Here is a 19,932-nt window from a genome sequence, read left to right on the forward strand (position 1 = left end):
TGTTGGGTGCTGCAGGGTACAGTCAATATTGCAAGGTCTATCTGCTGAAATCTGCTCCTGTCCACCCTTGAAGTTCTTATTACCCCACTCCATGGCCGAAGGGAGCCAGACTGGGAGAGGTTTTGCAAGGATCAAGCTTCAGGTCACACTGGAACTTGAACTCAGACACGTGTTCTTTCCTCTGGACCCTCCTAAGAGTTTTTGGTGAATGGAAAGGGCTGGAGAGGTAAAGGATTGCCATTGCCCAGCTGAAGGCAGGAGGAGAAGGGGATGACAGAGGATGAGATGGTTGGATGGCATCACCGACTTGATGGACATGAGTTTGAGCAAGCTCCTAGAGTTGGTGATAGACAGGGAGGTCTGGTGTGCTTCTGTGCATGGGGTCACAGAGTCGCACATGACTGAGCAACTGAACTGAACTGGCTGAATTCAGGAGAGGAGGCCAGAGACAGGAAAGCTTGATTCTGTACATGTCTGCTGATTACTCATTGTGCACCAGGTCTGTGGTTTGTGCCAAGTGCTGGGGCCTGGAAGGGGAAGGGAAATCTCCCTCTGGCCTCTGGGAACCAGACACCTAATCAGAGTGATACAACATTCAACAGGTAACCAAAGACAAGAGTTGAGAGGCTCAGCTCCTTAGTACCAGAAATCCTTCCTGGAAAGAGGAGCTCAGAGCCGGAGGGAGGGGTCTTTGCACTGATTTTGTATATCACACACACACATACACACACACACCTGCAAGCACTGCTTTGCTCTCTTCAAATCTCAAAGTCACAACTGGGGTGGCCCCCATCACCCATGAGCTACCAGAACTCAGACAGGTGGAGTCAACCCTCCCAGCCTGCAGGGGGAATTTTTTCCATACCCAAATTGCCCAACTCATCTTTCTCTTGTGGTTTTTTGCCAATGTTTTCTGAAATGGCAGCTCAAGTAACTTGAAAACTCTCCTTTGTTACATCTAGCATCAGATTCTTCCTTTCGGCCCTGGAGACAAGTCCCAACAAACCCTCATCTGCATGTGTCTTATCAGCTGTTTTGAGTCACAGCCATCAACCAGAATGTGAAATAAATAAATGGCCAAAGGAACATAATCCACAGGAGTGTAAACAACACTGCACGTGGTAGAGAACACGTTCAGCTTGTGTGTGGGGTGGAGCCCTGGAGAGCCGGGCTTGGTGCTGGGAGCGTGAGCCGTGTGGAATGTCAGGGAGCTCACCGAACCAGAGAGAAGGAGGCCCAGATTCAGGAAAGGGCAGAAACCGGGAGCACCAGGGTCTTGGCATCCTTGTCTCTTGAAGGTTGGTATTCGTTTTCTATGGCTGCTGTAACCAAGTACCACAATCTCAGTTATCTTTAGGCTACACAGATTTATGGTCTTCCAGTGCTGCAGCTCAGAAGTCTAAGATCAAGGTGCCAGCAGGGTTGTGTTTCTTCTGGAGGCTCCAGAGGACAATCTGATCCTCGCCTTTTCCAGCTCCGAGGAGCTGCCCACATTCCTTGGCTCCTGGCCCCGAATCACATCACCTTTTCTTTCTCAGCCTCCGTGGTCATATCACCTCCTTCTGTCTCTGACTCTGATCCTCCTCCTCTCTCTCACTCTTAAAAAACCTTGGGATTCTATCAGTCCGTTTCAAGACCCTTAGCTTAATCACATACAGTTCAGTCACTCAGTCGTGTCTGACTCTCTGCCACCCCATGGACTGCAGCACACCAGGCCTCCTTGTCCATCACCAACTCCCGGAGTTTACTCAAACTCATGTCCATCAAGTTGGTGATGCCATCCAATCATCTCATCCTCTGTCGTCCCTTTCTCCTCCTGCCTTCAATCTTTCCCAGCATCAGGGTCTTTTCCATTGAGTCAGTTCTTCACATCAGGTGGCCAAAGTATTGAAGTTTCAGCTTCAGCATCAGTCCTTCCAATGAATATTCAGGACCGATTTCCTTTAGGATGGACTGGTTGCATCTCCTTGCAGTCCAAGGGACTCTCGAGAGTCTTCTCCAACAGCACAGTTCAAAAGCATCAATTCTTCAGCACTCAGATCTCTTTATAGCCCAATTGTCACATCCATATATGACTAATGGTAAACCATAGCCTTGAGTAGATGGACCTTTGTTGGCAAAGTAATGTCTCTGTTTTTAATATGCTGTCTAAAGCCCTTTTTCTTTTATTTATTATTTTTTTTGGACTGTGCTGCATGCGGGGACTGCTCTCTCGTTGCGGTGGCTTCTCTTGTTATGGAGCACGGGCTCTAGAGCACAGGCTCAGTAGTTGAGACACATGGGTTTCCTTGCCCTACAGCATCTGGAATCTTTCCAGACCAAGGATCAAACCCGTGTCCCCTGCATTGGCAGGCAGATTCTTAACCACTGGACCCCCAAGGAAGTCCTGCAAAGTCCCCTTGGCCATGTGAAATAATATCTCTGGGCAGAAGGAATATGGACATATTTGGGAGCGGGTGGTGAGGCTGAGTGTGGAGAGGGACTCCGGGAGCAACACCAGATATTTCAGTCACATTGCGATCATGGGCTCCAGGCCAAGGGCTGTGTGGCGTATTCTGTAGGAATGAAGGATCATCCTTAAACACCCTGCAGGCTCTTTGTTATTGTGCCCATTTTGCACCCAGGAAGCAAGGAAAATGAGGCTCAAAGAGCTTGAAATATATGGTCTAAGAATATCCACTTAGTGGATGGTCAAGTATAGAAACTCAGCTTTGAAAGACTTTAAGCTCCATGCAGTAACTGACTCAAATGTTAGACTGCTTTTTTTTTTTTTTCTTCTCTGTTTTGTTTTCCATGAAATTCAAGGCTGGGTGGGTAAAGAAAGGAATCTGATAAAATTTCTCAGGTCTGGAACTTTTCCCAGAGCCCTGGGGGCAGAGAAGCAAACTGTACAAACACACCCTCTCAGCCAGAAAGTTCTTTTCCACAGCCCCCCCGGCCAGCTCAGTTCCTGTTCGTACCACTGGGAAGGGCCCGCCTCCAGGTCAGAGGGGAGAGAGGAGCAGGCTCCCATGGACTTCACTCCCGTGCAGCCTGGAGCCAGGCACGCAGGAGAGGTCAAGCAACTTGCCTGAGGTCACACAGCACAGAAGTAGAGGTCTGGGATACAAAGTCCATTCTGTCAGACACAGACCCTTTATGAACAGCCTCCTGAAGGAACTCCAAGAACAGAAGCAGCCTTGGAATCAAGGATCATATTAGTTTGTTCAGTTGCTCAGTTGTGTCTGACTCTTTGTGATCCCATAGACTGCAGCACACCAGGCTTCCCTGTCCATCACCAACTTCCAGAGCTTGCTCAAACTCATGTCCATCGAGTCAGTGATGCCATCCAACCATCTCATCCTCTGTTGTCCCCTTCTTCTGCTCTCAATCTTTCCCAGCATGAAGGTCTTATCCAGTGAATCGGCTCTTCATATTCAGTGGCCAAAATATCAGAGCTTCACCTTCAGCATCAGTCCTTCCAATGAATATTCAGGACTCATTTCCTTTAGGATTGACTGGTTGGATCTCCCTGCTATCCAAGGGACTCTCAAGAGTCGTTTCCAATACCACAGTTCAAAAGCACCAATTTTTTGGCTCTCAGCTTTCTTTATAGTTCAAGTGTCACATCCATACATGACTACTGGAAAAACCATAGCTTTGACTATACGGACTTTTGTTGGCAAAGTAATGTCTCTGCTTTTTAATATGATGTCTAGATTGGTCATAGCTTTTCTTCCAAGGAGCAAGTGTCTTTTAATTTCACGGTTGCAGTCACCATCATAGTGATTTTAGAGCCCAAGAAAATAAAGTCTATCACTGTTTCTAATGTTTCCCCATCTATTTGCCATGAAGTGATGGGACTGGATGCCACAATCTTAGTTTTTTGAATGTTGAGTTTTAAGCCAGCTTTTTCACTCTCCTCTTTCACTTTCATCAAGTGGCTCTTTAGTTCTTCTTTGCTTTCTGCCATAAGGGTGGTGTTATCTGCATATCTGAGGTTATTGATATTTCTCCCAGCAATCTTGGTTCCAGCTTGTGCTTCATCCAGCCCAGAATTTTACATGACATACTCTGGAAAGGGAAAGGAAAGGAAAGCGAAGTCGCGTCTGACTCTTTGTGACCCCATGGAGCCTGGTAGGCTCCATGGTCCATGGGATTTTCCAGGCAAGAATACTGGAGTGGGCTGCCATTTCCTTCTCCAGGGGATCTTCCCAACCCAGGGATGAACCCAGGTCTCCTGCATTGCAGACAGACGCTTTACCATCTCAGCCACTAGGGAAGCCCTGATGTACTCTGCATATGTTAAATAAGCACAGTGACAATATACAGTCTTGACATACTCCTTTCCAAATTTGGAACCAGTCCTTTGTTCCATGTCCGATTCTAACTGTTGCTTCTTGACCTGCATATAGATTTCTCAGGAGGCAGGTAAGGTGGTCTGGTATTCCCATCTCTTTAAGAATTTTCCACAGCTTGTGATCCACACAGTCAAAGGTTTTAGCGTAATCAATGAAGCAGGAATAGATGTTTTTTCTGGAATTCTCTTGCTTTTTCTATGATCCAATGGATGTTGGTGATTTGAACTCTGGTTCCTCTGCCTTTCCTAAATTCCACTTGAACATCTGGAAGTTGTTGGTTCATGTACTGTTCAAGCCTGGCTTGGATAATTTTGAGCATTACTTCGCTAGCATGTGAGATGAGTGCAATTGTGTGGTTGTTTGTGCATTTTTTGGCATTGCCGTTTTTTTAAGTTGGAAAAAAAACTGACCTTTTCCAGTCCTGTGGCCACTGCTGAGTTTTCCAAATTTGCCAGCATATTGAATGCAACACTTTCACAGCATCATCTTTTAGGATTTGAAATAACTAAGCTGGAATTTCATCACCTCCACTGGCTTTGTCCGTAGTGTTGCTTCCTAAGGCCCACATGACTGTGCACTCCAGAATGTCTGGCTCTAGGTGAGTGAACATGCCATTGTGGTTATCTGAGTCATGAAGATCTTTTTTACATAGTTCTTTTGTGTATTCTTGCCACCTCTGCATAATATCTTCTGCTTCTCTTAGGTCCATACCATTTCTATCCTTTATTGTGCCCATCTTTGCATGAAATATTCCCTTGGTATCTCTAATTTTCTTGAAGAGATCTCTAGTCTTTCCCATTCTATTATTTCTCTCTATTTCTTTACATTGATCACTGAGGAAGGCTTTCTTATCTCTCCTTGCTATTCTTTGGAACTCTGCATTCAGAAGGATATATCTTTCCTTTTCTCCTTTGACTTTCAAGGGTCATGAGGCAAAGACTATTCTTCAGGGGCTGGAGGAAGACACCTTCAGCTGGCCTGAAGTTTCAAAGAGAAGCTTCATGCACAGAATTACCAGCTCTGGGGGACCCAGCAAACTGCCCCAGGAGACCTCAGTTTGTGAGCAAAACAAGAGTCTATGTAACATATTGTTTTATTCTTTTGTTCCCAAACCAACAAAGTAACACTCGGGGGGTAGCCCTGGCTTGCTCATTTTTAAGATGAGAGCTTTAGAACTGGGAGAAGTCCAAGGAGAGCGTGAACGCTGGGCTCACACAGCTCCAACACCTGGAGACACATCCAAGCTGGGGGCTTGGCCTCTGCTACCAAGTTGCTATGTGACTTTGGGCATTTCAAGTTCCCTCGCTGAATCCAGTTGCCTTGTCTGTTGGGGAGAAGGGACTGAAGGGGGCTCCTACAGGAGAGATCCTCTCAGAGTCCTGGTCCAAAGAGGGCTGTGCCTCTGAAAAGGTTAATCTGCAAGTTCCTGTGGCCCTTTGTGTCGTAGCGGGAAGAGGCTCATAGCATCTCCTTCCAAGGAGGGTTCTGATCTGGGAAGGTGGCTGGGGTCTGTCCTCCAAGGGACAGATCGCCGGTGGGCAGCCGTCCTGGAGCAGGCCCTCCTCTGACCATCTTCCTATGGGTACAGTGGCAGCTCCCCATCAGGGCCCTTCCCCTGCCCCTGCCCCTGCCAGCCTCACTCAGTGCCCGGGTCACCTCGGCCACATTGTTCTCCTTTCTGTTTCTCAAACCAGACAAATCTTATCTCACCTCTGAGTCCTTTCCCAGGTGATAGAAAGTTCCAGAGCCCACGCCCTGGCCTGGTCCGCAGCTTGGTCAGCGACTTCCCAGGCCTGGGTCTATCCCTAGGGGTCTCAGTTCTCTCCTCTGTCCCCAGGGGCCCTGAGGGCAGCTGTGGCTAAGACCCCTCTATTCTCAAGTTGGGGACCCCCTGATTCAGGGGGAGGAGGCAAGAGAGAACGCTATGACTCTCACTGAGCTCACGGGGGCGGACAGCACTTTTGCTTGGCACCTGCCCAGGCTGTGTGAGGTGGCACGGTCATGCTCACAGGGCACAGGAGAGTGGGGAGAGCCACAGAGCTCATCCTCAAAGACCACCTGCCCCGCCCCAGGGAGATGCATGAGGCAAGGAACTGAGGCTTCCAATATCCATGCTTCCCTTCTTTGGAGGTATAGACTTTTTACCTGGGCAGGATACCCAGCTAAAGTATTCACTTCCCAGAGTCCTTTGCAACTGAGCCATGCGAGTAAGTTCTGGTTCATAGGATAGGAAAGCAAAGCTTATGTATAACCCTTTCTTTCTTCCTCCTTATTGAATCCAATGAGAATGGGGCTGGCGGAGCGGGAGCTGCCACTTGGAACATGAGATGGAAGCTTGACCTTGACAATGACAGAACAATGAGACAGAAGAAAACTGAGTTCTGATTACTGCTGCCATACGAGCCCTGGACCACCTATTCAAACTTTTATAGGAAAGATAATTAAATTTAAATTTCTGCATTAAGTTGTTATTACTTTGGGGCTATGTGTTACAGCAGCCAAATTGATATATTAACAAATGTAATCACTATGTTCTGCTGTCCCTTCCTCACCGCTAAGTAATTTTTTGAAGTGTTTTGTAGTCCTGGTTGGATGCCATGGGACTTCTTCCTGGGGGCAATAAGGGCTTTGAACCCCCATTCTACACTGCAAGAACTCGATGCTCAGAGACATTACTGACTTGCCCCAGGTCACACAGGTGGAGCAAAACCAGGACAAGCTTCAGGTTTCTTTACACTATACTGATTGCACTATCCTATCATCATTTGGCTTACAGCAAGTAAAATCAGCCAAATGTTAGATAGGAGAACTGAACCTGTAGCCCAAACCCATTGGCTTGATAACTTCATGGGACAGTTATGCATCCCTGGGTTTGAAAAAAGGCTCAAGAGACTCCTGAGGCTGTGCGGTCTTGAGCCTTTTCTGATCCACTTTCTTCACACATTAGCTTCTTAAGACCATTACACATCCTCGACCACCCAGCAAGAACAGGGAGGATGTTGAGCATATGTGCCTATGCCATATCACATGAACTTTCCTTGGAAGGAAAGTTATGACCAACCTAGACAGCATATTAAAAAGCAGAGACATTACTTTGCCAACAAAGTTCCTTCAACTCAAGGCTATGGTTTTTCCAGTAGTCATGTATGGATGTGAGAGTTGGACCATAAAGAAAGCTGAGAGCTGAAGAACTGATGCTTTTGAACTGTGGTGTTGGAGAAGACTCTTGAGAGTCCTTTGGACTGCAAGGAGATTGAACCAGTCCATCCTAAAGGAGATCAGTCCTGGGTATTCATTGGAAGGACTGATGCTGAAGCTGAAACTCCAATACTTTGGCCATCTGATGTGAAGAACTGAATCAGTGGAAAAGACCCTGATGCTGGGAAAGATTGAAGGCAGGAGGAGAAGCGGACAACAAAGGATGAGATGGTTGGATGGCATCACTGACTCGATGGACATGAGTTTGAGTAAACTCCAGGAGTTGGTGATGGATAGGGAGGCCTGGTATGCTGCAGTCCATGGGGTTGCAAAGAGTCAGACACGACTGAGCAACTGAACTGAACTGAACTGAATATCACATGAAAATACGAAGGGAGAAGTCCATAGACATTGACCAGTGAGCCGAGGACCTTACCGAGGTTATTTTGTTGATTTTATTTCATTTACTCTCTTGCAGACTTCCTTTGTGTAGGATCCATTCTATCCTCTGTCTGCAACAAGGAAATGAAATTATCAGAAGTGACATGACAGGACCCCCAGCCATGAGTGAAGGTAGGGTTCCAATATAAGAACTCTTCCTGTCGACTTTAGACGTTATGTTCTTTCTACTCCAAGTATGGCCAGCCCCTTTTATTGCCTAAAATTTATTTCCTAGGGGATTTCCCTGATGGCTGTATGCTGTGCTTAGCTGCATCCGACTCTATGCAACCCCATGGACTGCAGCCTGCCAGACTCCTCTATTCATGGGATTTTCCAGGCAAGAATACTGAACTGGATTGCCATTTCCTTCTCCAGGACATCTTCCCGACCCAGGGATCAAAACTGTGTCTCTTGAGTCTTTTGTATTGGCAGGCAGATTCGTTATCACTGCTCTCAAGGTTCAGTGGTAAAGAACCCACCTGCCAATGCAGGAGACATGTGTTCGATTCCTGATCTGGGAAGATTCCAGTTGCCACAGAGCAACAAGCATGTGCGCCACATCTACTGAGCCTGTGCTCTAGATTCTGGAGCTGCAGCTACTGAAGCCCTGGTGCCCAAGAGCCCATGCTCTGCAACACAGAAGCCACCACGATGAGAAGCCTGCACACCGCAACGAGAGAGCAGCCCATGCACTCTGTAACTACAGAAAAGCCCATGCAGCACCAAAGACCTAGTCAGCCAAAATAAATTAAATTACAAAAGTTTAATTCCTACAGATTTCAATGATTAATTTACCTTTTATTTTGCAACTGAATTATACTGTATCTTAGAGTGAAATTTATTTGCTATGATTCCACTCTGAGATGACCGAGTCAAACAGGCTCCCTTGGAATGTCAGGAGGGGAAAAGCTTCTAAAGAGTGTGTTCTTTCAGCCTGTTTTTCTCAATGTTGTCTTTTCCAGAAAGAGAGAGAAAGAGGAAAGAAATAGGAGGAGAGAGAGCAAGCTGGAGGCTCTCATGGGGATGTTACGGCCTAAGAGAAAGGGACCTGTCCAGGATAAACAAGTCAGCGTTTATAGAGGAAGGGATTTCTTCCATTGGTTGAGGATAGGCTGCCCACTTTCTTGGCCATTTACTTTTCCCAAATGAGTCCTCAACTCCACCTAAACACTTTCCTCTCCAACCCCTAACACTCCTCACTGTGCCCCTGTTGTCAGCACTATGAGTTTTTACACAATCCCCAAGCTGTTTGTCAGAGGATGAGGCTCGCTGCTGAGAAACACCCCACACAGCCCTGGGGAGCAACCATCTTCAGGTCAGGGCTGTGTCCATTCCTCTTTGTACCCTCAGAGCCATGCTCATTTCTTGAGCAATGGTATACGCTCTGTATATGAGCGTATCTGAGTATCAGGAGCCCCAGGTAGATAACCTTGACTTCCTTTCTCAAGGCAACCTTGGTGAGTTTCATCTGTCCTTTAAGAAAGTAGACCAGATTCTCTAGGAGTCAAAACCGAGACCAGAGGACTTCCCTGGTGGCCCAGTGGCTCAGACTCCATGCTCCCAATGCGGGCGGCCTACGTTCAATCCCTGGTTGGGGAGCCAGATCCTGCATGCCGCAGCAAAGATCTGGCAAAGCCAAATAAATAAAATCAACATTTTTTTAAAAAACCCAAATATGAAAACTGACACCAGAAAGTAGAAGTTTCATGAAGTCAGATTATAAAACCATTAAGAAAGAACATAAAATACTCTCCAAAGATGAAAAGAAAGATAGCAAGCTTACTACCACCAGATATGTTCAAGCAAATACTGGTAGAGCACTATTTCTATAAAGATTATTAGATATTCCTTCAATAAATATTCACTGCCACCAAACACTGGCTAAATAGCAGTGTGGACTTTGGATTAAGACGGGGAGGGTTCCGGGGGCATGGTTGTCATTGTCTCCTGCTGTTATGTTTGGCACATCATCTTTCAAGACCTCTCCTGCTTCATCTATAAAAGGAAGAAGGGTGGGGAGGTTTAAAAAGAATAGATACTAGTCATCCCACTGTGGCAGTCTGCTGAAATATGAAAGCGTCATGGTGAGGGTATTTATACCCAGATATCTATTACAGCAAGCGTTATATTATTTGAAAAACAACTAGAGGGGTTCCCTGGTGGCTCAGTGGTAAAGAATCCGCCCGTCAATGCAGGAGACACAGGTTTGATCCCAGATCTGGGAAGATCCCACATGCCTCGGAGCAAGTAAGCCCATGCACGGCAACTACTGAGCCTTTGTTCTAGAGCCGGTGCTCCGAAACGAGAAGCCACCACAATGAGAAGCCCCCACACCACACCTAGAGAGTGGCCCCTAACTAGAGAAAAGCCTGAGCAGCATCCAAGACCCAGCACAGCCAAAAGTCAATCAATCAATAATTTTTTAAAATTTTCTCTTAAAGTTATTTTGAAATTAAGAAAATAAAAAACAGCTAGAAACCTTCTCAGTATATCAACAGGAAAATTGTTCAATAAATTATGATATATCCATACTACAATTTAATAGCCTAGTGTGAAAAAGATTATGCTAGAGTTCTGTGTGCCCTGGCCTGGAAACTTGACCTTAATATAATTGTTAAGCAATTACTATGTACGGCGTGCATAGTATTTTCTAAGCATACATCTTTGCCATGATAGTGAACTTGTAGGAAGATGTGATTGCTAGTACCACTCATGTCAAGAGGTGGAAAGGTAAGACAAATTATTAGTTATAATTAGATCTAGGTACTCTTGCCTGGAAAATCCCATGGACAGAGGAGGCTGGTAGGCTCCAGTCCATGGGGTCGCTAAGAGTCGGGAACAACTGAGTGACTTCACTCTCACTTTTCACTTTCATGCATTGGAGAAGGAAATGGCAACCCACTCCAGTGTTCTTGCCTGGAGAATCCCAGGGACAGAGGAGCCTGGTGGGCTGCCATCTATGGGGTCACACAGAGTCGGACGCGACTGAAGCGACTTAGCAGCAGCAGCAGCAGCCATACAATAGAAAACTGAAAAAAAAAAAGGAAAACAATCAAAAACCCATCTCACACAGAGTCGGACGCGACTGAAGCGACTTAGCAGCAGCAGCAGCAGCAGCAGCCATACAATAGAAAACTGAAAAAAAAAAAAAGGAAAACAATCAAAAACCCATCAGCTTAAGTAAATAGGTTTCAATGCTCTTACAAAAAGTTCAGAAATACATGGTCCAGAACTAACGTGGCAGTAGGTGCGTGGTCATCAATTCAGGCATCACCTTTCGTTTCATCATCCTTGACTCTACCCCCAAGACCAGCTGTGGTCCCAGATGGCAGCTGATGCTCCAGCCATCACATCTGGGCAGGAACACGGGAGAAGCTGTTTATGCCTCTTTTAGGAATCTATCTCAGAAGTGCCGCCAACCATACCTAATTGCAAAGGAGGCTGGGAAATGAAGTTTTTTAGCTGGCAATAATAACTGTATGGTATTTTATTTCATTGAGCCCCAATAATATAAAGCTTTATTACTAAGAAATGGAGAATGGATATTGGACAAGCCAACTCATGGTCCCTGCCAAAAGAGGATTATTCACTTTTTTTCTGAAATAGACTTTTGTATTCTCTGGCTAAATATAATGAGAATTCACTGCTTTACAATTTAAAAGAATCCAAGTGGGAAAGATTTTTAAAGGAGAAAAGAGGAACTGACTTATCTTAGAATATACCATGAGCCCACCAGGCATTTCATGTCATCCCAAAGGGGACAGGAGGACTCCTCCTCCTCTTTTGCAAGAGGAGGAGTCCAGGATGGAGAGAGGTGACACAAATTTCCAAAAGTGTCACTGTCACCGAGTAGCAGAGCCAAGGTGGGAGTACAGGAGTGTGTGGTTCCCAGTTCTGTGCTGCATAATCTAAGACCACTTTCAGGAGGGGGGAAAAAACCCCAACACAACTCATGTATGATTCTAGAACCCTAGATTTGAGAGAGTCTGTATTCCCTAATCAAATCATTAGGTGAAGAACAAGACAGTGAGTTCTGACCTTTCTTTAACTTCCAGACCTCTGATGGGCGTTATCTGATGACCAGGGCTTACTTCACCAGCCTCTAGAACATATTCAATTCCTGGCAACATAAATCTTTCTTTTCTTCTTTTTTGTTCCTTTTATTCATTTTTCACATGAACATCTAGACAAACACACAGAGGTAAAAAATAAAGAGCACCTTTTCATTTTTTTCCTGTTTTCCTAACACATCTAATTTCTTAAGAGTGAGAAGGACAAGACTAGAGCCTTACATAAACACTGGGCTCCTCTCGGATTTTTATTGACATGAATTTATGAGGGAATCATAGAGGTGAATCTACAGAATAATATTATTCCAGCCAAGATGCTGTCTGCTGCCTGCTGGGTGGGAAAACACGAGCACCGGGGGGTATTTTCCTTGAAGCACTTTCAATTTTAGACAGGACAGAAACAAGCACAAAAGAAGACATTGTATTCCTCCATCCTGCCCTAACAGGGGTGCAAATCTTGGACTCTTGATCCCATCAGAGGTAGAGTTTTGTCCCTGAAATAAAAGCTTTTCCCAGAGAAAAATGAACTGTCCGCCACAGAGAATCTTTTTCATGGTGGGTTCTGGTTTTCTCCCTATAAATTCCAGGAAGGGACTAGCCCTGCCCTCTGGAAGCACAGAGAATGAGCTGGAGCTTTCTATTCTGGAAGGTCTGTTGAATACTGGTACATGCCTGGTGTTTCTGCCAAAGTGCGTCTACACTTGCCTGGGGATGTGGTAGAGAGTCAGCCGGACCTGGGGAGGAACCCCAGCTTCACTCCTCACTCGTGCTGGAACTCAGGCTGATCCCTCAGCTCTTCTGACTCAATTTCCTCACCTATAAATTCATGATAATGAAGTTGAAAGTGCATTAGTCGTTCAGTCCTATCCGATTCTTTGCGACCCCATGGATTATAGCCCACCAGACTCCTCTACCCTTGGGATTCTCCAGGCAAGAATACCGGAGAGTTGCCAATACTACTGAGTTGCCAATGCCCTTCTCCAGGGGATCTTCCCAACCCAGGGATAGAACTCTGATCTTCTGCACTGCAGGCAGATTCCTTACTGTCTGAGCCACTGGGTAAGTCTGATAATATAGGTTGGGTCTTTGCTTTTCCTCTCCCTATCCTTCAACAGCTGGGGAAGCTATCCTTCTCATCTCTGGGCTAATCTAACATTGCCAGAAAAATTCAGAAAAAAAATCCAACAAAGATTGTTCTATGTGTACCATGTAAGACTGTACCCTTAACCACTGAAAAATTCTTTGAAGCCTGGCTCAAAGACTGAGAGGCAGCAAGTGAGAACATGTGATTAAACACCCCTAAACCCCAAAGTCCAGGTTCAAATCCAACTCCATCACCTACATGTTATGGAAGATGACCTGACCTTTCTGTACCATAATTCCTTCATCTATAAATGGGAATAATGATAGTGATGATCTTATCAATGAATTAATTCATGCAAAGTGCTTAGAACAGCCTAGTAATATAGGCTCAATAGACATTGACAATTGACTATTATTATTACTATTCCTGGGGCTTCCCAGGAGGCTCATTGGTAAAGAACCTGCCTACCAGTTCAGGAGACACAGGTTCTATCCTTGGGTCAAGATGATCCTCTGGAAAAGGAAAGAGCATGGCAACTCACTGGAAAAGGCATGGCAACTCACTCCAGTGTTCTTACCTGGAGAATTCCATGGACAGCAGAGCCTGGGGGGCTACAGTCCATGGGGTCGCAAAAGAGTCAGACACAACTGAGCAACTAAACAGCAGTAACAACAAATTATTATTCCTAGAGCTGCTCTGGGAAGGTTAGGGCCTCACCACATCACATTCCCTCCAGATGGTAGCCACATCTAGGAAACAAGGTTGCTTTTTCTGCGGCCAACACCCAGAGAGACCCTCCTCCTGCTCCCCCCGCCCCCAGAGTTCTAAGCTCCGTGCTCCCTGGTCCCCGTTCCCCGCCTCTGTGGAGCTCCGAAGATGGAATTCTAATGAACCAATGGTAAATCAGAAAACAGCTCTTTGGAGACCAGCAAGTGCTGCCAGGATCCAGCCTTCATCTCCCGGCTGTGCTTATGGTGCTACCTTAGACTCTGACAAAAACATCAATTAGAGGAGGCAACCAGCCACTTTCTCAGTGGGAAAGATGCTATCCGGCTGGATCCGAGGTCCCTCAGGATGCATGGACTTGGTGAATGTATTCAGCATCCAGCAGTTTCAGGCCAGGCACGGCTTTCATTCAAGCAGATCTGGTTTATTGAGCTTCTCCTATATACCAGGTCTTATATTAGCCTCTTTATATATTCAATCCTTTCGACAGCCTAGGCTGAGTGTTCCGGTTATGGGGCACATGCAGCCCTTGAGTAGCATGCTGGTGAAGCTGGCAGGTTCTGGAGTTGTTCTGCTTGGCTGAATTATGACTCCACCTCTAACTGATTTGGTGACCAGGGCAAGCGACTCCCTCTCTTCAGTTTCATCTTTCTCATTGGTGAAATGGAGGTCATATTGGTGCCTGGGAGTGGGAAATAGGAAAGTCTACATGGCATGCTTGGCATACACAGTGTATTCAATAGCGTCAATGAATGCCAGCTCCCAGAAGCCAGGGTGGCCTGGGCCCTGGGGATAGCAGTGATAGAGGTGAAGTGCCCAGCTCTGAACTGAGTGTGATCTGGAGAAAGACGGGAAAGTGAGCCTGGACCATTGGGCATCTTGGCCTTCTTTCATGAAGGAGGCTGCAGAGGCCTCAAAAGGCTCATTGACTTGCCCAAGACCCCCCACAATACTAGGCGGAGGTCCAAGGATTCCCTCTGGGGCGCTTTATGCTGACCTGGTCTGGTCTCCCCATCACACATATTCTCCACCTTCTAACCCCATCCCTCGCCCCAGAAGGGGTATCACACTTGCAAAATCCCCTTGGGGAGACCCTGGCTGGTTGAGCTGTTTCCCCAGGTACCATCTTTAGGTTTGGATGAGACCTCAGGGCGAGCTCAAGGACAGGCACAGCCTTGGCGCTTGTGGATCGCTCTTTATCCGGAGGCCTTTTGTTTTGCATGCTCCATTGTTGGCTGGGAGTGGGGCTGGGGAGGAGACTGATAGGAGTCAGCTCTGCGGCCCTGAGTGGAAGTGAAAGGTAGGTAGGGGAAGAGTTTCCAGTGGCTGCTCTGCCTGGGCCACAGCGACCCCTCCCCATGCCCTTCACAAGGATCTGTGGCCCCTGTGTTACCCAGGGAGGCCTGGTGCCTGGGTTTTAGGTAGAAACCCAGAAAGGAGTGGGGATGGGGCTGACGTTGCGGCTCCTACACACTCCTTCGGAGTTCACCAATCAGCGAGTACAGCAGCTCTTCCTTGGAAATGTCCTTGCATCTGGCCTCCCTTTGCCCTCTGGTCCTCTGCAGCTTTGGGCTTTGGGGACTCGTTCCTCCTCCTTCTCCCTGCACTGCTTCCATCCAGGCTGGGCCAGGGGGCGGAGCATTTCCAAGAAGGAGTTAACTCCAGCACCAGCACTCAATTTCTAGGAGTGTGGAGCCTTGGTCCGGTTACCTAATTGCTCTGCTTTAGTGATCCATAAATGGCGACCCACTCCAGTGCTCTTGCCTGGAGAATCCCATGGACGGAGGAGCCTGGTGGGCTCCAGTCCACGGGGTCGAGAAGAGTCGGACACGACTGAGCGACTTCACTTTCACTTTTCACTTTCATGCATTGGAGAAGGAAATGGCAACCCACTCCAGTGTTCTTGCCTGGAGAATCCCAGGGACGGGGGAGCCTGGTGGGCTGCCATCTATGGGGTCACACAGAGTCGGACACGACTGAAGCGACTTAGCAGCAGCAGCAGCAGCAGTGATCTATAAAATGGAAGCCTCACCCCAAAACATGCTTCTGAGGGTGAAAAAACATGAACAGCTGGAATCTATTCCCAAGCAGTGGCCTAAGGGCTTCCACAGAAGGAACTCATTTCATCCAGACCACACTCTCCAGGGTCTGTGTGTTGCCACCTTGTTTTATGGAAGCGAAGCCCTGGGGAGCCTGGGAGAATTTCAGTATCCATGGAGTGGAAATAAATAAAAGAATGAAGGAGCTGGGAGCTCAACGCTGCAGTGCAGGTGCTGAGTCTGGGTCCTAACTTGAGGTGAGAGGCAGGAGAGCAGTTAGATCTGGGTTCAAATTCAACCAGTGCAGCTAGAAGGACACTAAGATCTCTGTACACTGAGGCTGAGGCAAATCTCAGAGACAGAGTTTTGGGTGAAACAGAAAAGAATTTATTGCTTTGAAGCAAAAGGGGACACAGTGAGCTCCTGTCCTGAAAAACTGTGTGTCCTAACTCAGGAGGATTTGGTGAGGAGTTTTATAGCGACAGCTCAAGGGTGGGAGGAGAAGGCATTGGCACCCCACTTCAGTACTCTTGCCTGGAAAATCCCATGGACAGAGGAGCCTGGTAGGCTGCAGTCCATGGGGTCACGAAGAGTCAGACATGACTGAGTGACTTCACTTTCACTTTTCACTTTCATACATTGGAGAAGGAAATGGCAATCCACTCCAGTGTTCTTGCCTGGACAATCCCAGGGATGGGGGAGCCTGGTGGGCTGCTGTCTATGGGGTCGCACAGAGTCGGACATGACTGAAGCGACTTAGCAGCAGCAAGGGTGGGATCGTTGATGAGATTCGAGTGTGTGCAGGGCCTGCGCTCTTTTAATCTGGCCTCAGGTAATCCCTCTTTTTTAAGACAGTTTTTATTTAATATTAGTTTTTAGTTTTGGCTGCTCAGGGTCTCCACTGCTTCACGTGCACCTTTTCTAGTAGCAGCGAGTGAGGACTTCCTTCCAGCTTCAGTGAACCTGCTTCTCACTGCCTTGGCTCTCTTTTTGCTGACTGCAGGCTCTAGGGCACATGGGCTTCAGTTGTTGCGCCACGTGGGCTTACCGGGATCTTTCTGGACCAAGGATCAAACCAGAATCTCCTGCAATGGCAGGTGGACTCAACCACCAGGGAAGTCCCTCTCAGATAGTCTCTTGATGAACTTCTCTGGTTCCTTTAAACTGACCTCATGTGGTCTTCTCTGGAATGAAGAATGCTGATGTCTTCTGTCTGTTGGGTTTTATTTCTGTAGAAGAGTTCAAAGATATTGTTATGTGTGTCCCTGAGGGGGAACCAGAACTCTGCCGCAAGGTTGCACTACTGTTTCTAGGCTGCCCCTCCCCCCCCACATCCCCTCCCTTCACCCACGAGCAACTGTTGGAACCTCCTCCTTGGAACTCAAGGAAGGCCATGGAGTCTGAACAGAAAAGCTGCCTTGCCTAGGAGCCCCACCGAGTTTCAATTTCTGTACTCTAAGCTCCCCATTCTGGCCAAAAAACGGAGCCTTGCAGGGTTTCAAGATGAGTGGTGACACAATCCATCAAGTACGGCCAAGGATGCCCAACTCAGGGGGTGGGGGGCCGGTGTGAGAATTCATGCCAAACCCCCAGAATGGTGCTCCGGCCTCGGTCAGCGCTTCCAAGGATGCCCAACTCAGGGGGTGGGAGCTGGTGTGAGAACTCACGCCAAACCCCCAGAATGGTGCTCCGGCCTCGGTCAGCGCTTCCCAGAGGTCAGGCCTCCCTCTGTGGGCACTCTGTCTTCTCAAGTCCATTAATGAAGGGGAAAGGCCCCCCTTCCTCTTAGGACCCCCAGGTGCTCCCGGCCTGGGGAGAGATGAGCAATGCTCTGGAAATCTCAAAGCTCAAGGAGGTGCCTGCCCCAGGCCGGAGCCTGTGGGAAGAGTCGGAGAACAGAAAGAGCCTGGGGAAACAAACATTCAAACAAACCTCCAAACAAGGCTTGTGTTTGTCACCAAGGAGAAAGGGCCCATTCAGCTCTGGGCCCTGGGCGCGCCGTGCTTCCTCCAGGCCGGAGCTCTGGGCAGTGCTCTCAGTGGCCCTGGGGCCTGGCTTCCCCAAAGCCACCTGTGACCCCCAGCTGTAGCGCGCGGTGGGGTCTGCTGCTGAGGCCTGACACATCCTGGAGTTTAGGGGGGCGGAGGCAGCTGCCTTCCCCCTCAGACACGCCTGGGTGGACTCAGCTGGGAGGCTGAGGGACCACGGTCCAGCTGCGTGGGCCAGGGTGGGGTCTTGCTTTCGATTCCCCTTTCCTCTGCTCTGCTCTTTCATCATCTCCGAAGCTCCAGGGGCAAACAGGAAGCTCTGGGGCAAACGGTAGAATTATTCCAGCCATCTTAGGGTAGGGGAAAAGAACATGACATTTATTGAGCACCTACTATGTGCCAGGCACGCAGCTAAGTCATCATCTACTAGTCTTGGCAGAAAAGGAGCTGGAGCTCAGAGGACTGAAGAGGACTGACTGACAACCCGCTCTCTTTCCACATAATCCACCCCACAGGGCTGTGATGGTGAGAACCAGGGTGAAGAGGAAAGGCTGGAATGAGTGAGTTAGTAACCAGCACACAGTAGGTGTTCAATAAATGCACACTGGGCCCCATCTCTAGTCCCTATGGCATGAGCCAAAGACTTGTATACAGTGAAAGGAAAGAATGGCTGCTTTAATTGGTTCATTTCTTTCATTCAACAAATACTTACTGAGCACCTACTATGTACCAGAAACCGTGTAGTGATTGGAATACATCAGGGCAGAGACAGAAATGTGAAAATGTCCCTACCCGCCTACAGTTTATACACCGTGTAAAGTCAGGGAGGGGTGTGCTTGACGCGCATTTATCCAACACAAATGTGCGGAAGGCCTGCTACGGCACCAGATTCTCGTCTCTGCGCTGTGTCCTTCCACCAAATGTTGTCAGGCTAGAAAGCAGTGGTGCCCTGGGCCACACGGTGACTTCATGAGGACTTGAGAAGAAGTGTCTTGTCCTCCGATATCTGTCAGAAAAACTGTCATAGTGTGTACTCAGTCACTTAGTCGTGTCCAACTCTTTGCAACCCCACAGACTGTAGCCCGCTGGGCTCCTCTGTGCATGGGATTCTCCAAGCAAGAACCCTGGAGTAGGTAGCCATTCCCTTCTCTCAGGGGATCTTCTCAACCCAGGGATTGAATCCATCTCCTGCATTGCAGGTGGACTCTTTACCATCTGAACCACTAGAGAAGCCCTGAAATTGTCCTAATCAACACGCAAGTCATTAATGTGAACAGTGCCCCCTAGAGGAGTGCAGTGAGTAAGTGGACAAGTAGGTCTGTACCCAGTGGGGCTGCTGGGTAGCCACCGGAGAGATGCTCTGACCCTAAGGAGGTCCATCTAGGTCTCCTCCTCCACACCCAATGGAATAGCTCTGCCGTTGCCATGGTAGAGCTGGCAATGAGGTATTGGTAGAGCCAATACCATACCAGCAAAAATAGGAATTATCGTTAATGAAAATTAGAGCTAACATTTACTAAAGACTCAGTAATAGTCCAGAAACTGTGCTAAACATTCCTGATTTCATTCCATCCTCCCAGCATTCTATAAGTCAGAGTCATGGGCTGAATTTTGTCCCTCCCAAATTCCTATGTTGAAATCTCAACCTCCAGAAGCTCAGAATGTGACAATATTTGGCTATAGGACCTTTAACAGGTGATTACACTGAAAAGAGGCCATTAGGGTGGATTCAAATCTCATATGACTGAAGTCCTTGTAAGAAGGGGAGGTGAGGACACAGACAGGCACAGAGGGAGAACCACAGAGACACCAGGGGAAGACAGCATCTATGAGCCAAAAAGAAAGGACTCAGAATACCCAGCGACACCTTGATTTTAGACTTACAACCTCCAGAATCATAAGAAAATAAGTTCAGTTCAGTTGCTCAGTCGTGTCCGACTCTTTGTGACCCCATGAGCTGCAGCACACCAGCTGCAGGACACACCTCCCTGTCCATCACCAACTCCCGGAGTTCACTCAAACTCACATCCATCGAGTCGGAGATGC

The 19,932-nt window shown here is 47.7% G+C and overlaps 1 long non-coding RNA gene across 1 annotated transcript; it reads left to right on the forward strand.

Annotated features, from left to right (window-relative positions):
• The first annotated feature begins 1,205 nt into the window (after positions 1-1,205).
• Positions 1,206-6,762, forward strand: LOC139186795 (uncharacterized). The gene is made up of 3 exons (XR_011570404.1): positions 1,206-1,298; positions 5,264-5,420; positions 6,627-6,762. It is a non-coding gene; the product is annotated as an uncharacterized lncRNA (long non-coding RNA).
• Positions 6,763-19,932: the final 13,170 nt, after the last annotated feature.

Source organism: Bos indicus, chromosome 14, assembly GCF_029378745.1.
Source record: "Bos indicus isolate NIAB-ARS_2022 breed Sahiwal x Tharparkar chromosome 14, NIAB-ARS_B.indTharparkar_mat_pri_1.0, whole genome shotgun sequence".
NCBI lineage: Eukaryota > Metazoa > Chordata > Mammalia > Artiodactyla > Bovidae > Bos > Bos indicus.